At 41.5% G+C, this 22,638-nt stretch overlaps 1 protein-coding gene across 3 annotated transcripts in view; it reads right to left on the bottom strand.

The window, feature by feature from the left end:
* Positions 1 to 22,638, bottom strand: part of SFMBT1 (Scm like with four mbt domains 1) — a 270,863-nt gene that overhangs the window by 230,150 nt on the left and 18,075 nt on the right. The window contains exon 2 of one of the 3 annotated variants that reach the window (XM_029599421.1): positions 14,424 to 14,549. The exons of the other annotated variants lie outside the window; for them this stretch is intronic. The gene's annotated coding sequence lies outside the window, so the exon portion shown is untranslated. The remainder of the gene's footprint in view (positions 1 to 14,423; positions 14,550 to 22,638) is intronic. 3 annotated transcript variants of the gene reach the window in all.

Raw genomic sequence — 22,638 nt, 5'->3', positions numbered from 1 at the left:
ACCAGTCCGGCCCAAATAATTGTAAAAGACTTTTTTGTATAGCAATTTGAGCTTAAGACAGCACATCTGAATTTTAAACCGCACAGGCAGATCACAGAGCTTCCTACATGTTCAGGTGAAAGTTAATTAACCTGACGGTAAAACTCAGAAAGGTGGGGAGGGAGTCTCTTAAAATATTCCCTTGGAAAGGAGAAGGCAGGATTTTCTTTTCAAACATTCACGAAGAGTAAGATCACAAAGCACCCATAAAGAGGAGGCAAGTGGTGTGGCCCAATATTCCCGGACTGCTATGAATTCACTCTGCTTGCTCCCTGGGACGGCAGCTGTTAACCGTGCGCACGCGTTCGTCGGCCCACATCCAGGGACGCGGCCATTTTATAACATAACGCGTGTATGTGCGCGCACATGTTATAAAAAAGACTGACCGCACGCACAGGTGCGCACAATTTTAAGTGGGCACGCAAATGTCGCTTCTACTGCGTAAGTGGGGGATTTTAGTAGACGCGCACGCCAACACCATTTCCAATTTTCCCAGTTCAGGAACAGGACTTCCAAACCACCCTAGTTTAATAGCCTCCCGTTACCCCTGTTAAGTCGACGGGGGTTTTAAAGGTAGGAGCTATTTTTTTTTTAATTTTATTACTCACACATCCTGCATAGCAGAAATAAGGTTACGCAGCAGGGGACCCCGCCCAGACCATGCTCACGTCCCTTTTACGGAACCTTTCATTCGTACTCTTAGCAGGAGATACATGCGTACGCGGGTGCCTTTTAAAATCCACTTGCTGCACACTGGCCCACATATTCGCATATCTCTTGGTTTTGGCACAAACCGGGCTTCTAAAATTCACCTTTTGTTATCCAGCTGTAATTCAATGAACAGTGTTAAGATTGCGAAGATCATAAAAATGATTTGATTTATGCTCGCAACTTAGCGATGGACAAACCCAAGGGGTTTAAAGTTTCTGAACACCCCCCAAGCTAATCAGCTAAGTGATTAGCTAGATAAGATTTATCTGGATAATTTAGGAATTCTGAGGGCAAGCCAAATTTATCCAGATAATGCCAATATTCAGCATTATTCAGCTATGTTTAGGACTGCCTCAGAGCTATCCTAAAGTTATATGGGTTTGTACCTGGATAATGTGAACCTTCACTGGCTATATTCAGACTATAGCTAGTTAAATTTAAAAAACAAAAAAAAAAAAAACTCCTTCCAGGCCAACAGACCCGAACCTCCACACACCAAAAAAATTAAAAGTGCAAACCACAGCAGCCTGAAGAGCCTCCCCCTACCCTCGCCCCAGATATGAAAAATCCCACATGGGCTCCCGGCACCTTCCTAACCCCTACCCCACCCTCCCGCAACTCCCCAAAACCTCCAAGGCTATTCCCAGCAGCATCCAGCGTTGCTGTCAGGGTATTATGTACATCAGAGTGAGCACCTGTTCAGTATATTTATACTGATGAAAAATAAAAGTGCCATCCAAACTAGTTGACATTGTGTTTCATTCTCTTATAAACCAAAAAGAGCGAGACAAAGCAAAAAATTAAGAGTCATTTATCAAGAGTTACTTTTGAAGACACTTCATAAAATCATTTGACTTTTCAAAAGCAGAGAGAGTAAATAAGGATAAAACCCTCTCTCACTGTACAGTGTCCCCAAAATGAAGGGCTTTTCCTGCATGATATAAAAAGAGATATGCTTTCATTTCATTTAGTTTTGAAAGTGAACAAAATTGTCAAATTTTCAATGTATTTTCAGTAAAGCAGCCACTAGTCCTGTAATGGCCTTATCCTTTCCCTTACAGTCCCCTTACTTAAAAAAATCTAGCACTGCCAATATTAAAAAACTGAATCCCCCCTGGGCCTTCCCCCATTCTCACCCTTGGATGCATCTTACTACATCCACGGGGGCCCAGGTCCATATGGGGCAGGAATCCTGTCCCATCAGATCCCTATTTCAGAATGGCATCAGCCGACCTTGATGCCGGCGCCATTATGGAGTACAGATGTATTCAGAGTCTGCCAAAACCATTTTGAAATGGAGGAATCACTCCTACTCCATTTGGACTTCTGGGGGCCTTCAGTTTTAAAATTTTTGGTCAGCCCCTTCATTTTATTTTGTTTTTTTTCATTAGTTTTGTATGTTTATTTTATTTCAAATAGACAAAACAAAGCACAAACGAAAAACAAAATGAAAAATAAAAGAAATGTAAGCGCACACCTCTGCTGTCCATGGAGGATCCAATTTGAATTTGGCAACTGGGGAAAGCATAGCAGACCAATGCAATGCCAAAAAACAATAAACAGACAAAATCAACAGCTGAGAGTGCAAATAAGAGCTACTAAAATGGCATGTTAAATACAATGAGGAAGGAGAAAGTACATTAAGGGGCCTGATTCACCAAGGCTTTTTTCCCCCAATCTACGTCTATGGGAAAAGACCTCAATCAATCAAGCTCTAAATTTATAAAGCTGGCGTGGGCAACTCTGGTCCTCAAGGGCCGCCTCAAGGTCAGAAATTGTCCATTGTTACTAAAATTCTACACGAGAGGTAGGCATATCTATGGTCCTGGAGTGCCACAAACAAATCTGGTTTTCAGGATATCCACAATGAATATGCATGAGATAGATTTATACACAATGGAGGCAGCACATGCAAATATACCTCATGCGTATTTATTGTGGATATCCTGAAAGCCAGACATGTTTGTGGCACTCCAGGTCAGACTCGTCTACCCTTGGTTTATTTTAAGAGGTATGCGCGGGTGTAGATTTGTGCGCACAACCCAGCACGCACAAATCTACGCCTGATTTTATAACATGAGCGCGCAGCCGCGCGCATGTTATAAAATCTGGGGTCGGCACGCGCAAGGGGGTGCACACTTGTGCACCTTGCACGCGCCGAACCCTAGGGGCGCCCCAATGGCTTCCCTGTTCCCTCCGCCCTCCCTACCTTCCTCTCCCTTCCCCTACCTAACCCACCCCCCAGCCCTACCTAAACCCCCCCCCGACCTTTGTTTTTAAAGTTGCGCCTGCCTCTGGGCAGGCGTAGGTTGCACGCGCCGGCCAAGTGCCGGTGAGCGATCCCCCGGCCTAGAGGCCCTACGGAGGCCTCTGGCCACGCCCTGCCCCATCCTGGACCGGCCCCGCCCCTTTTTTCAAGCCCCAGGATATACGCGTGTCCAGGGGCTTGCGCGCATCACCGGGCCTATGCAAAATAGGCTCGGTGCGCATAACCCCACTGCAAGCGTAAATCCAGCTGGATTTACGCACGCAGGGCTTTTAAAATCTGCCCCATAATATATATATATACACACACACACATCTTCATATTCAGAATATCTCTCAGAATGACAAGACTAAAAACCTAGAGGGCACAGTAAAAACAGCAGCTGTTGGCTGTCATAAAACACTTCTCCACACAGAGAAACAGACTATGGCAGCAAATAAAGATCACATTTTCCCTTTCTGTTGCAATCCTGCTAACCCTCTACTTGATCTCCAGCTTTCCCTTCCCCACAACTAAGGGTCCTCTGTGCTTGTCCCATGGATTTGTGGATTTTGTTACTGTTTACGGTCTTCACCACCTCCAGAGGGAAGCCGCTGCAGGTGTCCACCATTAGAAAATGCTTGACATAAGACTAGTTGGCTACCTAAAGATGTGGCTACTGCGGGGTCGTGTACCACATGAAAAAGGATTAGGAAACTCCTACTTGCAATTGGAATCACTGGGTTATGAAATATCAGCCCAATGTCTCTCCCTAAAATATTGCTGAAACAGCAACTATACCCCCTTGGAAGCTACTGTGAGCACAAGGAATACAACAGTGAGAGATGCTGAAACACCAAACAGAGACCACAGCAAATTAAAAAAAAAACAAAAACATTTTTGCTAAATGTACAGAATTGCTTCATGCATCATTTTATGTGAGATCTAAAATTAAATTGTACCACATATTATCTGATAAATACAATTTGTACTGTAATGTTATGCCAATACAGGCTAGATAAGCAGATGTATTCAGAATGTACTGCATATGCAACAGCAACGGAGACTTATAGAAACCTAGAAATTACAAGTCATAAACTCCAAACATAATTATTTTCCTCTAAACTGTACACAGCACTGCGAGAAAGTCCCATGCACCTGCAGGAGAACACTTACACATCCACGTACTGTTTTAATATTCAGGGCTTTTGCGCATTAATTTGGGGAGGTTTGCTGTTGGAAGCCCTTGTATAATAACAAACAAAATTTGCTGATATGCCACGTGCTGACATATGCCACAAATACATAGGTAAAAACGTGTTTAATTAGACAAAATCTTTTTTTTTTTGTTTTTTTAATCTAAAAGATAACTCTTCCTTCCTGCTCATAACCACATTCTGTGGATGCAGCACCCCTGAATGAATAATGGCCCGGAAATCATGAGACTGTCCCCCCTCTACTGCTGTGGTCCCCAACCCAGTCCCTAAAGGAGCACCTAGCCAGTCTAGTTCTCAGGATATCCACGGTGAATATGCATGGAGGCAATGGCAGATGTCTCTCAAGCGTATTCATTGTGGATAATCCTGAAAACCAGACCAGCCAAGGGCTCCTCTAGAACCATGTCTGAGACCACTGCTTCACTGTTGCATGCACATTTGTTAATGTCACGTGGGCTAACTCTGCACCCATGGAGACATATACCCCCACTTTCAAAAAGAAACTTAAAACCTGGCTCTTTCAACAAGCCTACCACATGTCACCCCTTATTACATAAAACCCCCCTGTGAATTTTACAATGTCATTTTGTTATGAACGCCTTATGTCCGCTGATTTTGTACTGTGCACTCTCATGTATATAGTTATAGTTACAGTTCTATTGCTTTGCATCTACCCATTGATGTTTGTTAAATGTAACTGTACCTTCGGTCACCACCATAGTTTTTATGTATATAATGCACTCCTGTTTTATGTAAACCAGCAAGATATGTTTTCATGATTGCCGGTATATAAAAACTCTAAATAAATAAAAATAAAATAAATATGTAAGGGCTCCTCCCAAAAGTTAATTGTATTTTTCCTAGTTCACTAAGTTATCTGTTACATGTAAGGGCACCGCCCAAAAGTTTTTGTTTATTGTGAACCGATGCGATGTGCGAACGGATATCGGTATAAAAGAGATGTTAAATAAATAAATAAAAATAAATAATGGCATTAACAAATGTGGTTTTACCAGAGGAAGATTGTGTCACGTGGATCTGACTCTTTTGATTGGATGACTACAGAATTAAAAGAAGGATGAGCACTTGACGTTATTCATCTTTTGACACTTAAAGCTTTTTTGATAATATAGGAGGCTCATGAATAAATGAAAAGCCTGGGAGTGAGTCCCAAGGTAGTGGAATGGATTACAAATTGGTTGACTGACAGATGACAGCAAGCAGTGATAAATGGAATCTACAAGTTTCTACAAGATTCAGGAATATTTTTCAAGGTCTACATGGATGATATCCAGCTTGTGTTCCCTGTGGAAGAAACACTAGATGATACTTTTGTTTTCATTGGAAGTGTTATGGGGAAAGTAGAATCTTGGATGGCCCAGAAAGGTCTTTTATGAAATGTCTCAAAGACAGGGCTGTGTGGACAATTTCCCTACTCACTTGTCTTTTGAATGTTTACCCAACCCTATTACTCCTTCTGTGAGGAATTTGAGGGTGCGGATGGGCTCTTAATTTTTTTCAACCCAACTACTAGCCGTGGTAAAAAAAAAATATATTTTTTTTTTAAACTTTGAAAACTACGCTGGTTGAAATTTATTTTAGATAGACATTTTAAAACTGTTATACAGCCTTTCTTGATTACTGCGTTAGATTACTACAATGCTCTTTAAACTGGACTGCCAGAATGTTTTTTGCAAGCCCTACAATTGGTCTTAAAAGCTGCTCCTTGTTTACTAACAGGTACTCTGCTTAGGGACCATATTTCCCCAGTATTGAAAGTATAGCACTGGCTCCCAATTAATCAAAAAATCACATTTAAAATGTTTTCTTTGACATTTAAGGCTATCCATGGGGAGGGGCCATAATATTTGCAGAGGAGTACTTCATGATATTGCCCAATTAGGGCATTAAGATCCGCAGGGGCCTTTCTATTTCTATTAGCTGTTTCAGGTGCCCAACTGCAAGTAACTAGAAAATGGGCTTTCTTTTGGGCTACTCCAGTTTTGTGGCACAGTCTTCCAGAGGAGTTCTGGCAAACACAAGATTATAAATTGTTTCGAAAACAGGTCAAGCTCCATCTGTATCGAGAAATGTTTGTTGTCAGTTTTAGGTTTTTATTAGCTTTTGTATCTTCTTTTATGTGAGTAATGTGTCTTGCTAATTGCATATGCTGCTTTGTAAGTCACCCAGAACAGATACCTGGGAAGGGGAGGATTATATTATTGTAAATAAATACACATATAAATATTCTGAGGAGAGAATGGTAAGAGGAGAGCCTCAAGAATCAGTTCAGGGGCCGGAGCTATTCAATATCATTGTAAACAATATTGAGGAAGGGTTAAAAGGAAAAAAAAAGTTTGTAATCTGCAACAGAGTGGGCACATCTGAAGGAATAGCGAGAATGAGGAATGATCTAAAAAAAACACAAGGAGCGGCAAAGGGTTTGACAGTTAGGATTCAATGCCAAAAAGTGCAGTCGTGCATTTGGGGTGCAGAAATCTAACACTACAGTATATGATGAAGCCAAAAGTCTGACATACACAGACCAGGAGAGAGACCTTGGTGAGATAAGTGTCTGATGATCTGAAGGCAGTGAAGCAATGTGACAAGGCAGTGGCTAAGGTCAGAGGGATGCTTGGCTGCATTGAGAGAAGAATAACCAGCAGGAAAGAGGGAGAGATATTCCCCCTGTACAGGTTGTTGGTGAGGCCTCACCTGGAGTACTGTGTGCAGTTCTGCTAACCATATCTCAAAAAGGACAGAGACCAGATGAAAACAACCCAGAGAAAGGCAACCAAATTGTTTTCGGTCTTCAACAAAAGACTTATGAGATGAGATGGAAGGACCTAAATATGTATATTCTGGAGGACAGAAGAGACAGTGGAGGTATGATACAGACATTTAAATACCTGAAAGCTATTAATGATGTAAGAACATAAGAACATAAGAACATGCCTTACTGGGTCAGACCAAGGGTCCATCAAGCCCAGCATCCTGTTTCCAACAGTGGCCAATCCAGGCCATAAGAACCTGGCAAGTACCCAAAAACTAAGTCTATTCCATGTTACCGTTGCTAGTAATAGAGGTGGTTATTATCTAAGTCAACTTAATTAATAGCAAGTAATGGACTTCTCCTCCAAGAACTTATCCAATCCTTTTTTAAACACAGCTATACTAACTGCACTAACCACATCCTCTGGCAACAAATTCCAGAGTTTAATTGTGCGTTGAGTAAAAAAGAACTTTCTCCAATTAGTTTTAAATGTGCCACATGCTAACTTCATGTAGAAGGATCAAATCTTTACAAACTGAAAGAAAGGCTGTAGAACTAGGGGTCATAACATGAAACTGCAAAGTGGCAGACTCAGGAATAACATCAAGAAATATTTTCTCATGGAAAGGGATAATGAAATTCAAAAAGGCGTGGAACAAACATACAGGATCTCTAGTGGTGAAAAGACAGAAATGAAGAAAAGGGATAACCCGTGTTCATTTTGTGTGTAACATTTCTATATGGGGGTAACCTGCACTGAGAGGCAATTACTACCTTAAACAACTTGCTGGGCAGACTGGATGGACCACTCGGATCTTTTCTGCCATCATTTAGTATTTTATTATGTTACATATCATTTCTGCCAACAAAATTATAAACACACCAGGCATAGTCACACAAATTACACTGGGGAACACAATTTTCGTTGAGTTAGATCTGACACTGGTTTTTGACTAAAAATTGACATCTGAATCCAAAAATGACCCCAGTTTTTCTCTATCACGTCAACTTTTTAAGGTACAGGATACCCTCCATTTGTCCCAAAAATCATGCAAAATGTACATAACAAAGGGAATAAAAGAAAAAATGACCTGAATATATTGTTTATTTAGAGTTATTTTATTCATACAAAGGCTATATATTGTTACTGTAAGTCAAATTGTGTACAAGTAGTAACGTTCTGCTACCAAACATACATATTAAGGTAAAAAATTACGCTTATAGGGGCAGATTTTCAAAGGGTAACCCTGAGAATCCTCTCCTGCGCGCGCCGAGCCTATTTTGCAAAGGTCCGGCGACGCACACAAGCCCCGGGACGCGAGTATGTCCCGGGGCTTGAAAAAGGGGGCGGGGAATGGGCAGGGCAGGGAGGGGGTGGGGCCGGAGCCTCCAGGCACAGAGGAAATTTGCCCGATTTTGGAGCGGCCTCAGAGGGAACGGAGGAAGGCTGCGCGGCTCGGCGCGCACAAGGTGCACAAGTGTGCACCCCCTTGCACGCGCCAACCCCAGATTTTATAACATGCGCGCGGCTGCGCACACATGTTATAAAGTTGGGTGTAGATCTGTGCGCGCCGGGTTGCGCGCACAAATCTACGCCCGCGCATAAATCTTAAAATCTGGCCCATAGCTTTTCCGGCAGTGTTCAATCTGTGGACAATTTCGCCTGATGCGCCAACAATAGTCAGCCATCATATGTACATCCCATGTACCCTGATACCGTGCCTCCATGACCTTCAAATCTTGGTGGAATCGTTCACCTTGCTCATCACTGACTGCACCAAGGTTTTTCAGGAAGTCAGCAAGATGGCTATGCAGAAAATGCACCTTGATGCTCATGTTGCAACGAAGCATTTTGAAGCTCTCTAAGAGTTTCTGGACAATTTCGGTGTAATTCTGTGCTCGTGTATTTCCAAGAAAGTCCTTTACAAGGTTTTTGAATGACAACCAAGCATTCTTTTGGTCGTAGGTAGGAATTACAACAATTCTGGCACTTACCGCAAAGTGCAAAAAGTTATCGCAGTTTGCGGTAATACCTATGCAAAGCGCTAAAGATAGTGCATTTTGCGATAAACAGCCTATTACCATAAAACACACCCCTTTTCCTATCGCATGCGATATTTAGTGCATTTTGATATATCAAGGCCTAAGATAGGCTGTAGAGAAAAAAACTTGACGTGATAGAAGAAAACTAACTGCAGTTTTGAAATCAGCATGCCTATTTAAGTCTAAAATAGCTGAAAAATCGAACTCAACAGGAATTATGTTAAAAATTGTTCCCCAGTGTTATTAGTCTGAAAAGACCAGAGGTCCATAAAGTTCAACCTTCTTCTGATTTTCTTTTTTATTTATTTATTTATTGAATTTTCAAAATAAATATACAGAACAAAGTTCTCAGAATATGACATCATGTTAAGATTTAAATATAATAGGAAAAAAAAGAAAACATTTAGAATCACTTCCTTACTAACATTTATGTCTTCTATTATCGGAAATTAGGAGACTAGAATGTACATTAAAGCAGACTTAGGGGGTTATTTTCTATCGGTATCGCACGCAAAAAGGGACTTTTCATGTGCGATAGCTCGATAGGGGCAGAGTCAGGGCAGAGTCGGGACCGGAAGAGGAGTCGGAGCGGTATCGGGCAGAAGCAGCGGTAACATCGCTGGTGGCGATAAGGTAAGACCCGTTATCGCCGCCAGCACCTTTCACAGTGGCGCTATTGGGTGCGAAAGCTGGCAGCGATAACACCGCGGTAGTGCGATCGCTGCCGGTTTTCGCAGGCCCGCCCCCCCTGCCCCAGTTACCGTGGGATTCAATGAGCTCTGCGCCATAAGAAAATCCAGGCCTTAATAGGAAATCAGACATATACAATTTTGCCTTAAATTTAACCCATGCCTTATTTTTCTACTGCCATTCCTCCCATGGAGCTTGATTAGGAATGGAAGTCAAGATATACCCTTAATTGTTCAGGTTCTACAAAAATATACCTAGAATTCTGGAATACAACAATACATTTGCACGGAAAACGGAGTGTATATTTAGCACCTCTCGAAACCACTTCTTCTCTCATAGAAATAAACTTTTTTTCTCTTAATCTGTGTAGTTTTGGTTATATCAGGAAATATTCTTAACTGGTATCCATAGAAATTATAAGATTGATAATGAAGAAAAGTTTTTAATACCAAGTCTCTTTCTGATGCAAAAGCAAACTGCGCGCGCATGTTATAAAATCCGGCGAGATTTGTGCGCGCCGGGTGGCAAGCACAAATCTACGCCTGCGCGTATGTCTTAAAATCCAGCCCATTAAGTGCACTTATGCAGGTAAATGGCTTTTGAAAACTACTACAATAGTATGCTACATTTACATAATTAACTTCTTTGGAAATTCACCTGTACATAAGGAAACATCAGCAAGTATGGTTCTCTGCACGAGAGGGCCTGTAACTCCCAAACATGTCTGGAGGAACAGGCTACAACAAGTTCCTTAATCTTTGCTCACTTTAAGGGTTCAAAGGGTGCTCCTAGTAGTGCTGTAAGGACCAGGTTAAGATCCTACTGAGAATGACAGGGCTGAGAGGTGGTCGAATAGCCTTCACCCCTTTTAAAAAGCACATCCAAATGTACAGCTACCCAGGTAACTTTGGTCCCTATAGCAGGAAATGGCTGCCACTTGCACCTTCCCTGTTTCTGCTGAGAAAGTCTACTTGAACATTTTCCTTTTCTGCAATGTGAGATGCCAACAACTGGGACAGGTTCCTTTCTGCCCAACTGAGTATTCTGCTCGTTTCTTCTGCAAGCTTGGGGCTGCAAGTGCTCCCTTCCTTATTTGCTTACATAAGCTACTGGCAAAGGCCTATGACCACGCCCCTTTTATTCCAAGAATGAGGTCATGACGGGGGGGGGGGGGGGGGGGGGTGCCCTCTGTCTCCGGCAGCAGAGGAGAGAGGAAACCCAGTGTAAGGACTGGTCTAGCAGGAGGAAAAGGAATTTTCTTTAAATGCTAAATCATAAGGTGCTACAACTTCTTAATGCAACACCACCCTGACATTTCAAATGCAATGCTAAACTGCTGTGTTACTCTGGGACCCATTATTAAATTGTTTTTTAATGCCTCTATCTCAAAGGGTTACCGAGAAGATCACGTAATATCAAAAGAAAGAAGGCTGGGGACACTGTAATTATGAACAGAAAAGTACATTTTATATGAGAGCAAGTAAGAGATGATTGATGGAGAAGGAATGGGAACTGATAGAGCTATTGCAGAAAGTCCCAATGAAAGCCAACAACCACTTAATATTACAAATGAGCGCTAGCATTTGAAAAAGACATTTAAAAATAAAGCCCAACATGTCGAGCTGATGGAGTAGTAACACTAGGCGACAAGAACATGAGGAAGCTGAACAGCTTGGAACATTAAGTGACTGCAACATCTAACAGGCCTTATGAGCATAGTCCATTTAATCCCTCTGCCCTGCTTAGTGATGAAAAATAAATAATTTGCTGCTAGTTATGGTATTAGTATGCAACCTGTGTGCAGGTTAGGGCTTTTCAGCTTAGAAGAGAGACAGCTTAGAGGGGATATGATAGGGGTTTATAAAATTGTGTGGTGATGATTCTGAGCAACTAAAACAAATCTCTGCGATAATGCAGGATGTAATAGATCAAACTGACAAACTGAAGAATAACAATTCATCAGAAACTGGATGGCATCCACCCCAGAGTCCTGAAAGAACTCAAACATGAAACTGCAAACATGTTACTAGTAATCTGCACCCTATCATTTAAAACAGCCACATTACCTGAAGATTGGATGCTGACTAATGTAATGCCAATTTATAAAAAGGGCTGCAGGGGTAATCTGAGAAATTATGGACCAGTGGTCCAGACGTCAATGCCAAACAAAATGGTAGAAGCCATTTTTTAAAAAAGCAGTTACCGGCCACATAGATACATATGGCTTAATGGGGAAGTCACCATGGTTTTAACAAAGGGAATTCTTGCACTACTTTTATTAATTTTTTAGCTCTTATATATTCATTGGTAGCTCAAGGTGAGTTACATTCAAATGCTATAGGTATTTCCTCAGAGGACTTAAAAATCAAGGAGTCTAAATTTCAAATCTATCCGCAGTACAGTATTTACGCATGTAAATGGAAGCACAGAGACTTATCCTAATATTTTATAAACTGTGCACTAGGAGTTGCATGGTTTGTAAAATACCGCATAGTTCTGCACAATTATATCCAATGCAAGAAAATGCAATCTTTCTTTATTTTATAAACATAAGTGCATATATTCTAGGTACATAAAAAAATAACCCCAACTTCTGGTGCACAATGCTGGGTTTCACCTCCCAAGTAAAAGACCTTGGAGTCCTGTGGACAATACATTAAAATCCTCATCTCAGTGTGTGGTGACAGTCAAAGTAAATAGAATGTAAGGAATGATCCAAAAAGGAATGGAGAATAAAACAGAAAATATCATACTACCTATGTAGCAATCCATGGTGCGACCATACCTCAACTATTGTATGCAGTTCTGATCACCTCATCTCAAAAAAAGACATAGCACAACTACAAAAGTACAGAGGAAGGCAATAAAAATGATAAACGGACTGGAACAGAACATCTCCCCTAAGATGAAAGCCTACACAGTTTAGGGCTCATCAGCATGAAAAGATACGGCCGAGAGGGGACATGATACGAGCAAATAATGCACAGTTTGTCAGACAGACATTGGTTTCTCCAGCTCTAGATTCTTACAGAGAATACTATTTAATTGAATTCCATATAAGGATCTGCCAGGTACTTCCAGGCAACCCAAGTTGGCCACTGTCAGAGATAGGATACTAAAATCAACAGACCATTGATTTGACTCAGCAAGGCATTTCTTATGTTAATCTGTTAGGAAATAGCACTGTATAAGATTCCCTAGACTGGCGAAGGCACTTTTTTGAGAATGTAGACAACTGTAAAACAAAAATTCCCAGTTTCCTCAAAATAAGACCCTCAAGCATGTATGTCCACATAGAAAGAGTGCTTGTAAGCGATATTTAAACAATGAGCGCTATTAGCTATGCATTTGTTTGGGTGCGCTTTTTGGATGCGCTAATCGCATCTTATTGCATCAGGTGTTACTCTAGCCTGTCCAAAACGCGTGTCCAACCGAGGGTAAACCTGTGTGCTAGGCTGGGCGCACTTTATTGCATCGGCCCCCTTGATGTATATACATGCACCTACACCCTCTTCTGGAGGCACACCTAGCCAGTTGGGTTTCAGCATTTCCACAATGAATATGCATGAGAGATATTTGAATACCCTATCTCATGCATCATTATTTATTTAATTTTATTTATTTTCCACTTTTCAGCACTTCAAAGCATATTACATTCAGGTACTGAAGGTATTTCCCAAGCCCTAGAGGGCTTACAATCTAATTTTGTACCTGAGACAATAGGGGGTAAAGTAACTTGCCCAAGATCACAAGAGCGACAGTGGGATATGAACCCTGCTGAACTAACCACTAGTTGTGGATATTCTGACAACCCAACTGGTTAGCTGTGCCTCCAGAAGAGGGTTGGGAAATACTGATATATATACACACACACACACTCTACATATCCTTGCATTGCTGCACACACAAAAGGACCCAATATAATAAGGTACACTTAACAGACTGCAGTTTTACCTGCAGTGGTGTGCACATTTTTTTACATTCAAACGATACTACTGATGAAGGAGTTTTAAGCACAAAATGTGTATGCATAAAAATGCATGCACTGCCTATCACTCATGCAACGACATTCAATGCAAATGAAGAAATTAGCTATTACCCTCCAATGCAAAGAGGTGTGCTGTCATAACACTGGAAATTTTACTCCTGGTCTGAAGTGGAGTAAGATTTCCAGCACTAGTGTTAATCTATGGGCAGAAGCAAGAGTTCTGGTGCCAGGTCTATTGTCAATATTTTATGCGCAGAAAATACACTTTGTATATAAGAAAAACATGTTTTCTGCACATAAAATAGAAAAATATATTTTATGTACATAAATACTATGTATGGAGCCTTTTCTTTGCACAAATTTTCTGGTTTGTGCTGCTAGTAACAAGACAAGTTGGCAATCACTGTGTAATCCTGTTATCTTGCACCCAACCTGAGGCTTGGCCTCTGACAAGTGACAGAGTCAGTAAGAAATAATGCCCAATTAATTCTTAACCTAGAGCTCTGTTTTTCACTTCAGTCATTTTAAAAATAAAACGGGCTGGGGAGGAGAAGTCATCATCGCCCCCCTTCTTGGCAGGTTTAATTTTTGTGGCGAGTAGGAAGCACTACTATAAAAAATAAAAATTCAGGTTAACAAAACAGAAATGCTAATGAAAGACAAAGCACATGCAGAAGTGATAAACCCAGTAAACAATGCAGGTATAACGTTATGCACCTGTGAGCCAATCATCTGCTCCCTACAACTGCCCAAGTTCCAGCTTCACAGCACTGTCCGCAGAGTAACCAAAGCAAATGGCATTTAGCCACAGTGAGAATTAACTCCAACCAGCTCCAAGATGACCTGCAAACACAAGAGAGGGGCAATGCCAGAGAGATCAAAAATCACTTTCTAATCTTTGCATGCATTGCCAATGACAATGTACAACATAGACAGACAGAATAGCAAAGCACCACACAAGCAAAGCTGCCAGGTCATCCCCTATTATCAGCAAAAACAAACAAGACTACACACACTTCTAGGAGAAATCTTAATTAAAAACAACTCATTCCCTCCATCTCTAAATAGCAATTTGGACTTCTTCAGCTGTGTAAATATTTGGTTCACACTCCAGCCTGATTATGAATCAGTTAAAACAATTTTATATTTTGTCTACTGTGTCCCGGCTGATAACTGCATTAACACATCTGAGAATTATCCTCGGCGGTACTCTGAATAACTGCCTGGCCCCCACAGAATGATGATGCTCTAAGGAGATGGAAGTGTATTTCTATTATTGCTTGTAATACAAAATTGTATGAAGAAGGGCGTTACCTATTTCACCTGGTGGCTAATTAACTATTGTTTGGGGTGGAGGGTAGGGAGAGGTTCAGTTACATTTTATTAACTTTTAAACAAGACAAGGGGCATTATGCTACTGCTTCTTGCACTCTCCCTGGCACAACGAGCTTTGCTACACCCTTTGGCTCCTCCGGGAGAGTTGTCGCTGAGCCCTGGATGTTCCTACCACTGCCGATGGCTCACCTGTCATCTTCAGCCTGTGGCCCCCACCCCCGATGATATCATCAGTACGGGGGGGGGGGGGGGGTGAAGAGCAGGCATGCGATGCTGGAGGTGCTGCGCACCGGTGGTGCGCGTGCTTTGGGGTAGATTTTATAATTCTACGCGCGCGCGTACTTTTGTTCGCGCACCAGGTGCGAACAAAAGTACACCTGATTTTATAAGATACGCGCGTATCTTATAAAATCCAGGGTCGTCGCGCGCAAGGGGGTGCACATTTGTGCAACTTGCGCGCGCCGAGCCCTGCGCGCGCTGCCCATTCCCTCCAAGGCCGATCCGAAATCGGAGCGGCCTCAAGGGAACTTTCCTTCCACCTCCCCCCACCTTCCCCTCCTAACCCACCCCCCCCCCCCCCGGCCCTCTCTAAACCCCCCCTACCTTTGTCGCACAAGTTACGCCTGCTCAAAGCAGGCGTAACTTTGCGCTCGCTGGGCCGGCTACCGCACACCATGTTCCGGTCCGGGGGCTGGTCCGGAGGCCGCGGCCACGCCCCCGGAACGCCCCCGGGCCGAAACCACACCCACGGCACCGCCCCCGGATGACACGCCAACCGTGTCACGTCCCCAACACGCCCCCCCGATGACGCGCCGACCGCGTCACAACCCCCGACCCGCCCACCCCAAGAAAGCCCCGGGACTTACGCGTGTCCCGGGGCTTTGCGCGCGCCAGAAGCCTATGCAATATAGGCTCGGCATGCGCAGGGGCATTTTAAAAGGGTTACGCGCGTACCTTATGCACGTAACCCTTTTAAAATTCGGCCCTTTGTGCGCTCTTTCGTGCGCGCCAAGGGCCGTCAAGGCAGAAAAGAATGATTGAAATATTTCAAATCATTCACTATTACTAATTTCAACAATTACCAGACAAGGAAAGTATAGTGACCTTTTTTTCAATCAAGCCCTCTTCAGTGTTTCGTCGACCATCTTACCTTACACAAATTCCTATCCAAACAAATTTCTCTGAGTCATCGGCTACCTTTGTTTCATTTACTTTTATCAATGTTAAGTCTATTAGGAGTAAATATCAGTTAATTCATGACTTAATTCTTGAAAAATAATTAGACTTTTGCTGTTTTACTGAATCTTGGCTTTTAGACTGACTTTATCATCTTAAATCAGATTTGTCCAGCTGGCTTTTCTTGTGTTTCTCAACCGCGCAGAAAAGGGCAAGGTGGTGGCTTACTTATTATCTACAAAAATATTTGGAAACCCAAAACTGAACTTCTTAACAGTGAATCCTTGAAACAAAAACACCATGTTATCACTCCGAGAATCACAATTAGTCATTCACTATCAGAAGGAATTATACCACATGAATTAAAGCAAGCAAAGGTTCTTGAAAAAGCAGTGTTATCACAACTTGTAAATCACCTGGAAGATCAAAATATTCTCTACCCAAACCAATTTGGATTTAGGAAACATCACTCAACTGAGACACTATTACTCTCATTAACAGACTCGGTTTTATGAGGGTTTGAATCAGATGAATCTTATTGCCTTGTGCTAATTGACTTAACAGCCGCCTTTGACACTGTAGACCTATACCTGTTATGCCATCAGATGAGAAACATAAGGATCGACGGCATGGTTCACATATGGTTCACTTCATTTCTATCTAACAGAGCATTCCAAGTCAAACTGGGCAACCACACATCTGACAGCTTCCAATGCGATACAGGTATCCCTCATGGCTCAGCCCTTTCAGCAACATTATTCAACATTTACATGTTCCCACTGTGTAAATAACTGATGAATCTAGGAATAACTTTCTTCTTATATGCTGATGACTTACAATTTTACATACCACTATCTAGATCTTTTGAAAACACAGCTTCGATACTCTGTACATATATGAAAGCAATACAAGAACTATCGCAACTTAAACTGACATTAAACCCTAAAAAGACAGAAATCATCTGGCTGAGTAGAAACTCATCGACTGTTAAACCACCTGCCCTAGACCTGGGTAATTTTCAAATGAATCCCTCAAATCAAGTATGGGATTTAGGTATACAGTTAGATGAGAACCTCAAAATGAAAATGCATATCAGTAAATTAATCAAGACAGGTTACGCCAAGTTGCGTAGTCTACATTGGTTGAAACCATTAACTCTTGCAGACTTCCGTACTGTACTGCAAACTCTAATCTTCTCAAACCTTGACTTCTGCAACTCCTTACTACTAAGTCTTCCAGCGAGTCACTTAAAATCATTACAACTATTGCAAAATGCTGCAGCAGACTATTACTAGGATCTAGGAAATATGATCACATTACACCAGAGCTGATATCACTGCATTGGCTCTACCAGTGCAATCCAGAATCTACTATAAAGTATTAACAATAATATTTAACATCATTCACAGCAATAACACCAGCTTATTAGGAGTGACACTACAATCTTACAATCCTCAATGAACATTAAGAGCTGGATTTTCTAAGGTCGCAGACCTTACAAAATCCGGCGTTAACGGGGGGCGGGGTGAAGCAGGGTGCAGGCCTGCGAAAGCCGGCAGCAATCGCACCTCCGATTGGCACAAAACTGGCGGCGATAAGGAATCTTACCTTTCGCCGTCAGCGAAATCGTCGCGGAGTCTGCCCCGACTCCTCCCCTTCTGGTGCAAACTCCACCCCGACTCCACCCCAATCTAGCTATCGCACACGAAAAGTCCCTTTTCGCGTGCGAAAGCTTTCGAAAATGACCCCCCTAAGATCTCAAAATAAAGGACTATTGCCTATTCCCACAATACAGTGCACGCATCTGACGCAAATAAAAGATTGAGTGTTTTCCATAGCGGGTCCAAAGCTCTGGATTGGCACTAATGTTTAATTAATTATTTGTATTGATCTGTAATAGCATTTTTATTATTTTACAGTTTGCTTATCATTTTTTCTTTTAGTTTATTCTTGCTTGTAAACCGTTGTGATGGCACATTCCAAACAACGGCATATAAAAGTTTATAAATAAAATAAAATACATATGATTCATTTTAACTTTGTTTTATATTGTATGCTTTAGTTTTATATTTTTATGTATGTTTTATTGTATATCGCTTAGACCTATTGCAGTGTTAAGCGATTAACAAATTTTAATAAATGTAAAAAAAAATGTAAACTGTAATACAGCTTCTTGAGGTTTACATGAACCAAATATAAAAGTTATCATCAGAAAGGTATTTTGTCAATAGAACAAATACAATGCAAGAGATTTTCTGATATGAACAGAGCTTGCTGCAACCAGCAGGTATGAAGGGAAGAAAAAGAAGTAAAAGAATTAGGAAAGGAAAACTTAGTGCTCAGCAAATACTGATTTTCTACACAGGCTCCAATATTTAATACAGTGTTATAGTGTATTCATAGCAAGAATAAGTAGTAGCATGATAAGGCATGGAATTTTTAGATATAGTAACAAGTCAGTTTATGAATCCAGTGGGCTCCCGGGAACTAATCTTGGGGTTTTGCATGATTTTAGATGTCATGTTATAATAATCTGGGGTTTTTTCCCTATGGAAACTGACATGCAGGATTCCCACCAGTGTGGATGTTGGCTATGTGCCCATCATCAAAGGTGATGAGCATATACACTAAAGAATCTGTAGAAATGTAAATTTCCATTTATGCCAAGGATAAGAAAAACTGCCGTTTGAAACTCAAACATGGTATATGATTGCTGCAGGCTACTATAATTGGAATTCTGAAATCACAAATACAGATTCACAATGCAACAGTAAACAAAAGGGCATATCCCCCATATGACCGAGCGCTGTGTCTTGCCTTGTTTCACTAAACACAAGAGATATAGCATTTCTCTGCTTGGAAACAAAATAGTGACTCCATGGAAGAAACACACAACCTTAAGTGCAAAACAAATACATATGCAAGATTAATTTAAGAAAAGTCTTAATTAATCAAAGGTTTTCTCCTTTTCTGTGTCTACGGAATAAAGTACTGTGGTTGCCATGTTAGTGCATTCGGTTATGTAGAAACAAAGATCAACAAAATGCAAAATCAACAAGTCTTTTTGTTCTTTCTGACTTGCTTCAATTTTTTTTGGTAAATGAAGTATTTGCTCTCTGTTTTTAAAAGCTCCTCCTACCCTTGTGAATGAAGGTAGCTAAAGGTGCCACAATGCTGCTCATCAAAAACCCCTGCCTGCACCACTCTGACCAAGTGAAAGAAAGACGACTACAGCACAAACATACGAAAAGACTCATGGGAGAGACTAAGAAAAGGCAATGCATTTTTAACAGAAACCAGCATTTTACCGCCATATAATCTTTGGTAAGCTCCCATATGGAATAGAGAATATAAATTCTCACTGTGTACGGAAGGATATGGATAAGACAAAGATCAAGAAATATTAGAAAATCTCAAAAGGAGTGGAGAAATTACACCAGGAAATGCTGAAAAGTCTATTGATGTTACTAGAACCCTTTCAACCTCTTTCATCTTGAGTAAACAATTAATTAGTATCTGAACGGACTGTACAATCATTTCTCGGGATCCAACATAGTAACACAGTAGATGAAGGCAGAAAAAACCCAATCATCCTGTCCACTCTGTCCAGTTGTACCACACTGCAATGATATGTTCCAGCTGCCAGTCACAAGAGTTTGACTACTTGTAGGCTATCACACTTTATCCAAGTCATTTTTATTTGTTCCTTATTGGTTCTCTACCACCCTCGAAATATGAGCATTAAGATCTCATATTTGATCAACATCCAAGCCCCTCCATAATCTCCAAACTCTGTCATAATCTAAACAGCTAGCAAAACTGGCAAAGCTGTGACCTGAACATCAAGCCTCCTGGGTCCCCCATGGCCTTGCAGGACAGTACCTGGACACCACCAACATGTCTGCAACTGACCCAGGTGGTTTCTACAGAGTTGTGGCCTGTTGGTTCTAACCCACCGATCCCATGGTCTGAAGTATCATTATTTTGTCCTTCCTTTGAGTCCTCATCACTTCTCCCCCTGCCTCTACTGTAGAGGGAGTGAAGGATGGGCTTGTTACAATAGAGCAACTTCCCAATCCTGTTCCTGCCACTGTCATAGAGTGTGACATCAGACAAGGACCATTATGCCCATCCAGTTCATCCCCACCTCAATCCCGAAGAAGAGACCCAGATCTCAGCCAATCTGAGCAGTTTTCTCACATAAACTACAACTGTTGGCGACAGCTAAAGCACTTTATGTGCATAAACGGGCTTTTGAAAATTGCTATTTTTATGCATGGAACTCCTTTGAAAATTCATTCCATAGGGATTATTTAAAAATTTTATAGACCGCATGTTTTTATGGTCCATAATTAAAAGCATAAAATAATATATAAACTCATAAAACAATTACTAAAACATAAGACAGATACATAAAAATAAAATCTTAAGTCCTAATTTTAAAAAGCCCGCGTGCGTAAAATCCAGGAGGTACGCGCGTGGCCGGGCCGTGCATGCGCCAAATGCATTTTAGAAACGGCCCGGCCACGCGTGTATCTTCTAGTAAGCACAGAAGTGCCAGGCCATCCAAAAGGGGCAGGCAGGGGGACAGGTCTGGGCGGGGGCCGGCCAGGACAGAGACATCAGACGCAGTCTCGGGGAAGCACGTGCCGGCAGTCGGCCAGCACACGGAAATTACTTCTGCTCGGAAGGCGCAGTAAGTTTGAAAACAAAAGAATTTTGGCTAGCTAGGTAGGGGTTAGGGGTCGGGGAAGAGAGGGGAAAAGGTAGGAAGGGGGATAGGGAAGTTCCCTCCCAGTCCGTTCCTTAATTGGAGACGACTGGAAGGGAACTGGGAAAGGCCTACTTGCGTCGCCTTGCCTATTTTTTTAAAATCCACCCCCATTGCGCAGGTTACATGACACCCGCCCGCACATGCGTGTGTGAATCATATTTTACAATATGGATGCAGCAACACACGCGTTTTTGAAAATCAACCCCTTAGACTCTGCCATATAGAACCGTCAAAAGATTTTATGTGCATAAATGCACTTTGTAAGGGATGATTAATCTTACATGGTTTATCTGTCATTTAAATCAGATAAAATAAGGTCCATATTCATGTAAAGTCAGCAGAATGCCTACACCTTTCTTGAGGTGGATAATAAGAATTTATTGTAGCAGCATAAAATGTACAATGATTTTATATTCAGTAAATATTGTTTTGGTTTCTGGTTCAACAAAAGTAATTCACTTGTTACAAAGGTTAAGAATGCCCCTGCATGTAGTTCAAAGTTAACTTGCACGTCTCAAATGCAATGCTAATTAAACTACCCCAGCTTAAAATAATAATTTAACCAATTATTCATATGTTGATAAGGAATGCATGAAGTCATCCTTATGGAAAATCAGGGTCCCGTCTTATAACAGATGATAGCCAGCTGGACTTCTGGCAGGCAAACAACAGGTTAACACCACTGTCTCAGGGCGGCAGACCCAGAACTTACAGAAGCCTCTCTAAATTAGGCAGGCAAGGGACAGGGCGAAGATGGCGTGGCTTGCCAGGGCTTAGTCAAGAATGAGATCAGTAAATATTCCACTAATGAAACAGGACTAGGCTGAGTGGGAAACCCAGTCGCAAAGCTTAGCCTGAGCTTCGTCAAAAGTCTTAGGTGCAAAGCTCACAGATGTGAAGTTTGCATGAACAACATAAGAACATAAGAACATAAGAAAATGCCATACTGGGTCAGACCAAGGGTCCATCAAGCCCAGCATCCTGTTTCCAACAGTGGCCAATCCGTCAAAAGATTTTATGTGCATAAATGCACTTTGTAAGGGATGATTAATCTTACATGGTTTATCTGTCATTTAAATCAGATAAAATAAGGTCCATATTCATGTAAAGTCAGCAGAATGCCTACACCTTTCTTGGTGCAGTACAGTAGTCCCAAATCAGTATGTCCATAGTCTTTTTCTCTTCTTCTGACCTCATGCATATGCATAGCATCCAAAAAATAATCTTGATTAGATATTAACCACAATCCACTGACACTGGATACCCATTTGGCATCTGATATGACTTTGTCTCAGCTGGTACATAAATGCATATTTTATGACTCATGCTGGCAGATACCTGGCAAACATTATTAGACCCCATAACTGGATATAAAGTTTGTCAAGGTCACACTCAGCAAGTTTGTTTCTGATGGTGCCAGCAAAATTATAAGGTGAAGACAGATTGCTCAATATAAAGAACAATGGCAGCTTCTCCTCAGTGTAGTTCTCACAGGTATTCACATTAAAACTGCAGGGGGTCATCATGTGTCCTGTCAGACAAATCTGATTGATTTTTTTTGATTGGATGACTAGAGAATTGGATCAATGAAAAGCACTCGATGTGATTTTCTTTGATTTCAGCAAAGCGTTTGATATGTTCTCACAT

Source organism: Rhinatrema bivittatum, chromosome 4 (genome assembly GCF_901001135.1).
Source record: "Rhinatrema bivittatum chromosome 4, aRhiBiv1.1, whole genome shotgun sequence".
NCBI classification, from domain to species: Eukaryota; Metazoa; Chordata; class Amphibia; order Gymnophiona; family Rhinatrematidae; genus Rhinatrema; species Rhinatrema bivittatum.
Note: the sequence above shows the minus strand (reverse complement) of the source record. Positions and strands in the feature narration are given on the sequence as shown.